Source organism: Leuciscus leuciscus (genome assembly GCF_965113295.1).
Source record: "Leuciscus leuciscus genome assembly, chromosome: 11".
NCBI lineage: Eukaryota > Metazoa > Chordata > Actinopteri > Cypriniformes > Leuciscidae > Leuciscus > Leuciscus leuciscus.
Window position 1 is genome coordinate 33,737,344 of NC_138735.1, and position 12,042 is coordinate 33,749,385.

Sequence of the window (12,042 nt, forward strand, 5' to 3'; positions counted from 1 at the left end):
CAATATAGGAGCGAACCAAAAATAGGTCCACCCTGTCATGGACAAATTCATAGTAGAATAAATACTTTTTAATTGCATAGTGATTATAAAATGTAGATCTGAGGAAAGATAATGTGTCCCTTTCCCAACAAAACATTTTAGTTAATGGTAAAAGTATTTTGATAATAATGAAGTCACTGCTTAATTATGTATTGCCCAATAAAATATGCGATAGTTGCACATTCTATTCTAAATAAAATCTAACAACAAAGATATTTAGTCAAACTTTAAAGCAATACTAACTGGCCCTCATTTGTTTATTAAAGGTCCCATGACATGAAATTTTCACTTTCTGAGGTTTTTTAACATTAATATGAGTTCCCCTAGCCTGTATATGGTCCCCAAGTTTCTATTTAAATTTAAATCGGTGTAAATCGAGCTTTTGCTATCTTTCTCTGCCTTTGAGAAAATGGAGGCTCATACGCGCTGATCTTGAATCTCCTCCTTATGACGTCATAAGGAGGAAATGTTACCTCCCCTGTCTCTGCTTTGCCCGCCCAGAGAATATTTTCCGCCCATGAGAAAATGAGCTAGGAAGTAGGAACACGCGCGCGCAATTTTAGTTTGTCCACGAGAGATAGCATGGCTTTTGAGCGAGCGAAGCGTAACAATTGCTCAATAATTGGATGTACAAATGAACACCGAAGGGTCAATACAGAGCTGGGGTTGCTGAACGTCTGAAACTAAAGTCTGGATCACTCTCTTTGGCTCAGCTACACACCTCGGACAAGTAAGTCAACTAATTATATATAAGTGTGTTGCTTTACTGTTTATGGTTACCTAGATTTTACACGTAGAATGTGGCTGTAACATTAGCTATGCAGGTTATGCATAGCTAATGCATAACCTGGTTGGTTATGGCGCGCGCAAATGCGATATCCGCATTTCAAGATCGCACAGCTTGATGTAATTGTAATAAGATAAATACAGACGTTACAGATCTCTCATGAAAAGGCAGTAGGTTAGCGTTAGCTACATGATAATAACTGTAAACCATCCGAATAAAGTACCGTATCCAGACATAATATTTTAAACTAACCATTCGGAAACGTCCTGCTGGAGCCGCTGAGTTGCAACTTCTTCATCCGTTGCTTCTCCATCTGGATCAGATTCTGGGTCAAACTGAAATGCTTGAAAGACTGCGTGTCTTCGTGCCATTGCTATATCCAACGTAAACATGCACGCCACGTTACCGTTGCGCAAGATGGACAAGGCCACACCCACCCTCCACCTTGCGCCGCCTTTCTCCTCCTCATTAGTATTTAAAGCTACTGACACCGAAACGGCCCGTCTGAAGGAAGCTCATTCTGGGACTGGCTTGTAGTGGCTATAATTCTGCACCGAGGCTGAATTTTTGGAAAGAGATTTCAGATACAGTACTAGGGACCACTAAGGCCTATATTAAAGCCTACAAAAAGTAGCATGTCATGGGACCTTTAAGAAATCACACACAAAGTTTTGTTAACTTGTTAAAATAATTTGTTTATTTTCATCATAAAAGTTGAACATGACAGGGTGGACAAATTCTTTAATGGGTGAACTAGAACGGGGGAACATTAGAAAAACAACAGGAACTTCAAGAAACCCTGGATACTCCACTATTTTTTTCATATTAAACTATGTTATTCTCTTAACTAAGACGAGTTGATACACATGCCTCTCTCGTGTCAGTGCGTGCACTCAATCGCTCTGGCGCGCGGCGACACTTTGATAGCACTTAGCTTAGCCCAGTTCATTCATTAGGATCCAAACAGAGATGAAGTTAGAAGCTACCAAACACCTCCACGGTTTCCCTATTTAAAAACAGTTACACGAGTAGTTATACGACCAAGTATGGTGACACAAAATAAAACGTGGCGCTTTTCTAAGCGGGTTAAAAAGGATAACTATAATGTATGGCGGAATAGCACTTTTGGGAGTACTTCGACTCGGCACAGTAAAAAGTCACGCCTGAAAAATCCTCTCCCTCTCACTTCTGTCATTAGAAGTAGAACCAACATGACTTTTTACTGTGCCGAGTCGAAGTACTCCCAAAAGTGCTATTCCGCCATACATTATAGTTATCCTTTTTAACCCGCTTAGAAAAGCGCCACGAGTAGTACTTATCAGGGTCATTGTGTCAAAATGATTAATGGCTTTGACCTTTGACCTTTTGACAGGTTGAACTTCCGGTGAACCTCCGGAATGAGGTCATGGGATTAACCTTTGCCCTTCATCCCTATCGATCATGTAGTTTTGACACTTGCTTTTGCCCTATTGACCTTCCTATGCTAAATCATAGTTTGACGGTTAGTTTGTCCTATTTTAACAGAACAGATGTTTTGACGGCCGGTGTCATGTTCTAGTTATGTGTGTGTGTGTGTGTGTGTGTGTGTGTGTGTGTGTGTGTGTGTGTGTGTGTGTGTGTGTGTGTGTGTGTGTGTGTGTGTGTGTGTGTGTGTGTGTGTGTGTGTGTGTGTGTGTGTGTGTGTGTGTGTGTGTGTGTGTGTGTGTGTGTGTGGTTATATGGTGTGTCACAGGCGTCCCCAGCATCACGCTCCCACCCACCTTCACATTCCTGAGCAGCGTATATAAATAGGGCCAGTTATTTCATATATGTATATTTCACACAAATAATACAATAATATCTTACTAAAAACTACTGAAACCAATTCATTCAGTTTTAGATAAATAAAAGAATAAAACATCATCTTACATGAAACATGCTGTTCTTTTTAAAAGTGTATAAATTAAACTAAGGTTGAAAAACCATTCTATCCTTTAAAAGTATGTAATGAAATGCAAAATATATCTTACTAAAAAGAATAAAAATAAAAATCATCTTACATGTTTGTAAGTCTGGACGGTCTCTGACTTCAGTGATCAAGATATCAGGGGCTGAAATTATTTCAAAGTTTAAATGATAACTTGTTAATTTTTTTTTTTTTTTTAATACATTATTAAAAGTGGTAAAACAAAAAGACTGTTTTTCCTGAATGCCTCACCAGCACACTCAGAGTGATGCGTGCGCGTGTCTGTGTCTGTCTGCATGTGAGCTTTGACCCCCCTCCTTCGCATTCCAGAGGTAACAGTGATTTTATAAAATGATGTAGGCCTATATTTCACCCAAAAGTTGAAAAACACTCTGTTCTTTAAAATTGTATAAATGAAATGGTTATAAAAATTATCTTGCCAAAGTTGAAAAACATTCAGTTTTTAAAAGTATATAAAAAACTACTGAAACCAATTCTTTTAGATAAACAAAACAATAAAATTCATCTTACATAAAACATTCTATTCTTTTAAAGTATATAAATGACATAATATAATGTAAAATCACAGAATAAATGCAAATATTATATTACAAGTCATTGTATTTCTGTGAATGGCATTTTACACATTTGTGACTACTTTTCTGCAGCTTCAAATTCAGAATACAGGTTTGTGATTGTTGTCTGCGAGTGCAAATCTCAACATTCAACTTCAGATTTTTATTTTACAGGTTTTCACACTGGAGCTGTGAGTGTAAATGTTCTCGTAGCCTACAAGTACGAATATTTATTGATCAAGTTATCAAATTCACATCTACGTGCTGTCGAGTTTTGCTACTCTTTTACTTTCATAGAAAGGAACTTAAATGACATCCAGTTTATAACCAACACTGTAAATGAGTGTAAATCCTGCTATATACACCTTGGATCTGGCAGATGTCTGATACTACTAGAGCAGAGAACTGTCCAGCTTGTCTGCACTTTTTCCACTACTTGAATCTCTCCATCCACCAAATCTTGGCTGAATTTCAGGAATCTGACCCCATCTGACGAAACCTTCACTGAACTGAATCGATGTGAGCAATTTACTGAACTCTTGCAGAAACTTAAAGTAATCCAAGGTTTTATATGTTGAGAACCAAAGAATGCTTCAAATAAAGGCTGACGCATATTTATGAAGTTAACATTAGCCTATAGTATATCAGATAATAGCCTAGTTTATGTACAGATATGAACTGTAATATAAAGCTACAGGCACCAAATGCCTGAAACATGTCATCTTTTATTTTTTGAAGTTAAACTAGTTTAAAGACTTTTCAGTAAACATGAAGAGAGATCATATCACATCTTAGATTTGAACAGAAATAAGTTATTTTATATTACGATGTAATGTAGGCCTAGGCCTAAGCATTTGTTACAAATTGTATCTTTTATAAAGGATACAAGGATTCCACTACTTCCACTACCTCTCTCTCTCTCTCTCTCTCTCTCTCTCTCTCTCTCTCTCTCTCTCTCTCTCTCTCTCTCTCTGCTCCGTCTGTCGGTCTCTGACTCAGAGGGGGCCTCACAGCCTCCGCATGTGACCTCTGACCCTCTCCTTCGCATACCAGAACACAGTAAGAAAGGGGTTTTCCTAAATATCAGACTAACTAAAGTTGAAAAACATTCTATTCTTTAAAGTATATAAATGAATTGTTTATAATATATTATAAAATCACAGAGGGGCTCTCTCTCCCTCTCATTTTAAAGCATAACCTTAAAAGTTTAAATTTGAAAAGACTGTTTAAATCTTTAAAGTTTGAATACATGCGCATCTTCTATTTATCTTTTAGAAGATTACTGTATGATTTAGTTTAACGGTGACCTAAAGAATAATTGTTATTAAACAATGTCTGTTCAAAAACTGTTGAAAAACTGTACTTAGTCGTCTTAAATCTCATTTATATGAAAAGATTCAATCAGCATTTTTTGTCCATGTGGGGGTTTCAATTTTAGGGTGGGGGCTTTTCATAGCCATGAAATAATAACATATGTTACTAAAATGTAAACAAAGTTTTAGCTAAATAAATATATAAATAAAAACTCCTTACATTTCCAGAGAGGTGAAGAAGTTCTTTATGCAACAATCCAAAAAAGCAAACAGCCCCAGATCCTTCAGAGATAAACTACAGTGTGAACTGAAGCTTCAGAATATAGCATGACAGACGAGATGAGCCTCGGGGGATAATGTCGCAGTAAATCTAGTCCGCGTTACAGAGTACATCCATAGTTCTCTTACGAGAGATACTCTCGTACTGCGTAGAATACGCTAGGGGAAAATCCTTTTCCACGAGAATACTGAAGCCAAAAAAATTATCCTTTAATTTTGTATTAATGTAAAACGCGTTGCGGCAGCATACAGACATAGGCGAGGCAGCTCGCGCGCCTATTGGCTGGTCTGCTGGCAACTGCTTAAGCCTATCGAGCGAGACCTAGAGTGACGTCAGACCCAATGAGGGCGCTTCGCGCCCTCTGCGTCACGTCCCGCCGAGACGGGCGTGGCTTAGGTCTATAAATACCGCTCGCAGGCATTATTTCTCTGATTTTTCATCCTTCAGCGAAGCAACTCACATCGCTGGATCCGAGAAGAAGCCGCGCTGTTGAAGAAGCACCTCAGCGGGACGAGTCGACGAAGCTGCTGGCCGCGCCGCCTTCATCGCCTTCCTGCTGCGCTATCCAGCGCCCATATCCTTTATTGCACTGTGTGTGTGTGTGTTCGCCGGCGCGACTCACACTGTCTAAAAGAGCTGCGTCTTTTTCAAGATGCCTGCTTGTGGCTCGTGCAAAGCCACACTCAGCGACGGGGACCGCCATGTCATCTGCGCTTCCTGCCTGGGTCAAGAACATGCAGCTCTCGCGCTCGCTGATGGCGGCTGCCATCACTGCGAGCTGTTGCCATTAGCGACTCTGAGGACTCGCTTGGCACTGTTCAACGAGACTGCGCCCACACCTGCTGTTGTGCCGCGCCGTAAAAAGCGCCGCGCTCAGCGAATCCCGGAGCCCTCTCTCAGCCGTCAAAGCTCGCCGGTGCGCCCGCCTGCTTCTCCGGTTTCATCAGCTTCACTTCCGGACGGACAGCGGCCGCGGTCTGCCGCCGCTTCTGTCGATGACGCTGATGAGATCGACGCGCTGCTACGAAAGTGCCCACTACCCAGTGCCCACAAACGCTACTTCCCACATGTCTCACGGTCCCTGTAAATACAGGACCAGTATGCATATGCTCTGCTCACGCGAGCAATGCTGTAAAGGTGGTGTATGTGCCCGCTGCTCTGCGCCGACGCCCACACACAGACATGAAACTAGCCCAGCCCTCCTCCTCTCAGTCAAACACTGCGGAGGAGTCGAGCGCGGGCATTCTGCCCGCTGTTATCAGCGCGCCCCCTGCCTCAGATGTCATGAGCGCGACGCTTATGTCACAGCACACAAAAGCCGCTGTATCGCGAGCCGATCAGAGCGTGCTTCGCATCCAGCCCCTAGCTACTCGCGCACCTGCGTGGGAAAAGCTTCCCGGGGTTTCGAGATGGGTGCTGAACATCATAAAAGAAGGCTATTCGCTGCAGTTTCGCCGACGCCCTCGCCGCTTCATGGCGCGCGTCGAGACCACGGTAGAATCGAAAGTAGCTCATCTACTTCGAGCCGAGATTTTGAAACTGTTGAGGAAAGGGGCTATAGAACCCCTATCTCAAGCTCAAAGCGAAGGGGGGCTTTACAGCAGATACTTCCTGGTGCCCAAAAAAGACGGGGGTCTCAGACCCATACTAGATCTGCGGCAGCTGAACAGAGCGCTTATGAAGCGCCAGTTCAGGATGCTCACAACCAGAAAAATCCTCGCGCACGTCCGCCAGGGGGACTGGTTTGTGTCAATAGATCTAAAGGACGCGTATTTTCAAATACAGATAGCGTCACGTCACAGGCGATTTTTGAGATTCGCCTTCGAGGGCCAGGCATATCAGTACACAGTCCTGCCTTTCGGCTTGTCCCTGGCACCCCGTACATTTACGAAGTGCATGGACGCAGCGCTCGCACCCCTCAGATTACGGGGCATACGAGTGCTGAACTATCTGGACGACTGGCTGATTCTAGCCCAATCTCACTCAGAGCTCGTAGAGCACAGGACCATTTTACTCGATCACCTCGAGAATCTCGGTCTCGCAGTGAACTGGGAAAAGAGCTCGCTTTTCCCCAGACAGATTATATCTTTTCTGGGAATAGAGCTGAACTCGCTGCTAATGACAGCACGCCTGTCATCTCAGCGCACACTGGACATTCGGCGCGCAGCCGGCTCGTTCCGCTGCGGCGCGATAGTCCCTCTCAAAGCCTTTCAAAGGATGCTCAGTCTGATGGCCTCAGCATCTTCAGTTCTCCAGTTGGGCCTTCTGCGCATGCGCCCACTGCAGTTCTGGCTCAGAAAGAGAGTACCACGCACAGCGTGGGCCTCCGGTCGGCTTCGCGTCAAGGTCAATCAAGCATGCATTGCAGCTTTGAAACCTTGGGAGGCAAAAGACTGGTACCAATCAGGTGTAAGCCTGGGGACTTCCTCGAGAGTGATGGTGGTGTCCACGGACGCATCCACCTCGGGATGGGGAGCGCTGCTCGAGGGCAGACCGCTTTTTGGCCAATGGTCAAAGCAGGAGAAGCTCTTACATATCAACTGCCTCGAAATGTTGGCAGTGAGCAAAGCGCTCACGCGCTTTTGTCCCCTCATAAAGGGACACCACGTGCTAATACGTTCAGACAACGTCTCAGTGGTGTCCAACATAAATCGCCAGGGCGGCCTCAGGTCCCTGACTCTGTACAGGCTAACCAGGCGCCTCCTGATATGGGCCCGCAGCAACCTGCTCTCGCTGAGAGCAGCGCACGTGCCAGGGCTCCTAAATATAGGACCAGACAGACTGTCCAGGAACCAGGTTCCGACAGGAGAATGGTCTTTGCACCCACAGACAGTCCAGCTGCTGTGGAAGAAATTCGGCAGAGCGGAAGTAGACCTGTTCGCGTCTCAAGAAAACGCTCACTGTCCAGAATTTTTCTCGAAGAGCAAGGACGCGCTGACCCACGAGTGGCCTCGCCGTCCTCTCTACGCTTTTCCCCCCGTCTCCCTCCTGACTCAGGTGGTAGAACGGGTCAGGGAAGAAGGATGCTCAGTGCTGCTTGTAGCCCCACTTTGGATGAGCCAACCTTGGTTCCCAATTGTGATGCAGTTAGCGAGCACCGCCCCGTGGCCAGTGCCTCTGAGGAGGGATCTCCTCTCTCAAGCCAACGGCTCGATTTGGCATCCTCACCCAGAGCTGTGGTCCCTCCATGTGTGGGCCATCAACGGGTACCCGCTGACCTCCCACAGGGAGTGTTAAACACTATCACACAGGCCAGAGCTCTGTCTACGCGACGTCTCTATGCCTCAAAATGGTCAGTGTTCTCTAGCTGGTGCACAGCTCGTGGTGTGTCACCCCTGCATTGCGGTGTGACGGAGGTTCTCTCCTTCCTACAGGAGCTGTTGGATAAGGGCAGGTCCCCTTCCACGCTCAAAGTCTATGTAGCGGCCATAGCAGTGTTCTCTTCGACCACGCTCGGCCAGTCTATTGGAAGGAACGATTTAGTCATTCGCTTCCTTCGGGGAGCTAAGAGACTGAATCCTCCCAGACCTCCCACAGTCCCTATATGGGACCTTTCTACGGTACTGGAAGCCATGAAAGGTCATCCATTTGAGCCCTTGCAGGAGATTGATCTTAAACACCTGTCTTTCAAGACGGCGTTTCTTCTGGCTCTCGCTTCAGTGAAGCGCATAGGGGACTTACACGCGCTCTCAGTAAGCGCGACGTGCATGGAATTTGGGCCGAATGACTCTAGAGTTATACTCAAACCTAAGCACGGTTATGTTCCTAAATCCCTCAATACACCGTTCAGAGCACAGGTCATTTCCCTGTCTGCCCTGCCGGTCACTGAAGGAAATATGGACGAAAGCTCCCTTTGCCCAGTCAGGGCGTTAAGAGCTTATGTGTCTCGCTCGTCTGTTTTCAGATAGACGGAGCAGCTCTTTGTTTCGTTCAGCGGGCGTTCTAAGGGACTAGCCGCTTCGAAACAGACCCTATCCAGATGGGTAGTGGACGCAATAGCACTAGCTTACACAACCAAGGGCATGCAGTGCCCGCTGGGTGTCAAAGCGCACTCCACGAGAAGCATGGCTTCATCGTGGGCATGGTCAAGTGGGATTGCCTTGCAAGATATTTGTATGGCGGCAGGCTGGGCCTCTCCGTCTACATTTATAAGGTTTTACAACCTAGAGGTTCCCGCACTACAGGCCAGACTACTGTCGGTCTAGTATGGCCAAAATCTCATAACTGGCGCTGTCAGTTATGCAGCTATTGAGTATTGCAATCCTTGCTCTATGCTGCTATAAGGAAGATAGTGGCTAACCCCCCTCTCTTCCAGGATTCCCTGTGAGTCCCCTGGGTGATTATGTACTGTATGAACTCCGGGCTGTCGCCCTTGAGTCTATGGTATCAGATCCCAGCACGCACGGCGTTTTACAGTAGGTTCCCCTAGCGTATTCTACGCAGTACGAGAGTATCTCTCGTAAGAGAACGTACTCGGTTACTAACGTAACCTCGGTTCTCTCTAGAGAGAGGAACGAGTACTGCGTATCCTGCCGTGCCTGCACGCGCTCTGGTTGCTTCGACTATGAAAAACCAGAGAAATAATGCCTGTGAGCGGTATTTATAGACCTAATAGACCTTATAGTCTCGGCGGGACGTGACGCAGAGGGCGCGAAGCGCCCTCATTGGGTCTGACGTCACTCTAGGTCTCGCTCGATAGGCTTAAGCAGTTGCCAGCAGACCAGCCAATAGGCGCGCGAGCTGCCTCGCCTATGTCTGTATGCTGCCGCAACGCGTTTTACATTAATACAAAATTAAAGGATAATTTTTTTGGCTTCAGTATTCTCGTGGAAAAGGATTTTCCCCTAGCGTATTCTACGCAGTACTCGTTCCTCTCTCTAGAGAGAACCGAGGTTACGTTAGTAACCGAGTACGTTTTATACTAAATTCATTTAAAAGCATAACCTTAAAAGTTTAAATTAGATATTTTAAAATTAAAAGACTGTTTAAATCAAATCTTTAAAGTTTGAATACATTCATATATTCTTAGAAGACTTATGTATTATTTTTTACTAAACAGTGTCTGTTAAAAAACTTTAGATTTAAAAAAATAAATCAAATCAAATCAAAAAGCATACTTGGGCGTCTTAGATCTTAGATCTTCTGTCCATACAACATGTTGTCAATGTTTTGTTGCTGCGTTGTTTTTAAGAAATCCGAGGACTCCACGTTGCTCTTATTTAGACTAAGTTGTATCATTTGGAAAATCACCACACAATAATATTTTCATCTGTGGGTGACTGAAGGATTTCCTTGTAGTTTAAGAGTCTCTGAGCTGATGTGTTTAAATTATGTGTCGTCTCGATCTGCCAGATCTTATGTTCTCTATTGATGAGGCCAGTCTCGTCATTAATAACGTTTCCATCAGCGTTTATCGCATAAGCCGTATATCGATCAAGATAAAATCCGATGAGATTTCATTTGAGTCGATATTCATGAAATTCAATCGAATTTTACTGTTTCCATAAGGCATTTTTCATTCGATATCACTTAATTCGGATAAAAAACGTGGTGATGGAAACATAGCTATTGATGATAAACAGTTCAGTGTTTAGAGAGACCGACTGTGGTGCACTTCCCTCCAAAGTTCTCTCAGCGTCACACAGCATTCTTGATTTCATCTCATTCCTTACATTCATAAGAATTTCAAAAAATCAGGACAAAGTTGGATAGTCATATTATTAACAGGAGCATCACACTTATGAATGCACAGTGTTCTACAACAAGAGATCTTACCATGTTCGTTTACCGAGGTAGAGTGAGACACCTGAAAAACAAAACAAAAAATACCCATACATAAATATATATAACATACACAAATCATTTCTTAACTAAGCAACTGTTTCTTAAATGATCAGACACTCACCGCACAGATGTTAACATCACCATATATTGTTTTCTACCATGATTGGAGCAAATATTGTCCCACCATTCTTCTGGTCAATTGTGAAGTTAAGCTGATTAGGGTTCTGAATTAATGGCTGTCCGAATGACGCTGAGCGTTCAAACACATTCTGGAAACATGACAAATCAACAGCCTAACAACCTTCCACAACGACAGCATAATAATTCTAAATCATTCGGGGGGGGGGGGGACATCCTTCTAAATTAAAGTTGTATTGTAAGAGGTTTTGTGGGCAGTTTTTTTTACCAATAAGTAATACCTCCGTTTTATCTGAATTTAATAGCAGAAAATTACACGTCATCCAGTATTTTATATCTTTAACACACTCTGTCAATTTAGATAATTTATTGTTTTCATCTGGTCGTGATGAAATATATAATTGAGTGTCATCAGCATAACAGTGGAAATTAATTCCATGTTTTCTTATAATATTATCAAGTGGCATCATATATATTGAGAATAGCAGAGGGCCTAACACAGATCCTTGCGGCACTCCATAGTTTACTGACGTTATCTTCGATTTTTCCCCATTTAAACAGACAAAATGGTAGCGGTCTGATAAGTACGATCTAAACCAGCTTAATGCCTGTCCACGAACACCAGTGTAGTTTTGTAGTCGATCTAAGAGTATTGTGTGATCTATAGTATCGAACGCAGCACTAAGATCAAGTAAAACTAGTATTGAGATACAGCCTTGGTCAGAAGCTAGAAGTAAATCATTTGTAATTTTAACGAGCGCAGTTTCAGTGCTATGATGCGGTCTGAATCCTGGCTGAAATTTTTCATAGATATCATTTTCTTGCAAGAAAGAGCACAATTGAGCGGACACAACTTTTTCTAGTATTTTAGACATAAATGGTAGATTTGAAATGGGTCTATAATTTGCTAGGTTATTATGATCTAATTGCGGTTTCTTAATGAGAGGTTTTATAACTGCTAGTTTAAATGTTCTTGGAACATGACCTAAAGATAAAGACGAGTTAATAATATTGAGAAGAGGCTCTTCCACTACAGGTAACACTTCTTTCAGTAGTTTAGTTGGTATTGGATCTAATAAACATGTTGTTGTTTTAGATGCAATGATACGTTTATTTAGCTCTTCCTGTCCTATAGTTGTAAAGCGCTATAGTTTTTCTTGAGGGGCGATAATCGAGGCTGA

The 12,042-nt window shown here is 43.5% G+C and overlaps 1 protein-coding gene across 1 annotated transcript in view; it reads left to right on the forward strand.

The window, feature by feature from the left end:
• twsg1b (twisted gastrulation BMP signaling modulator 1b) overlaps nt 1-12,042 on the forward strand; it is a 297,020-nt gene that overhangs the window by 69,436 nt on the left and 215,542 nt on the right. The gene's annotated exons all lie outside the window — the stretch shown is intronic.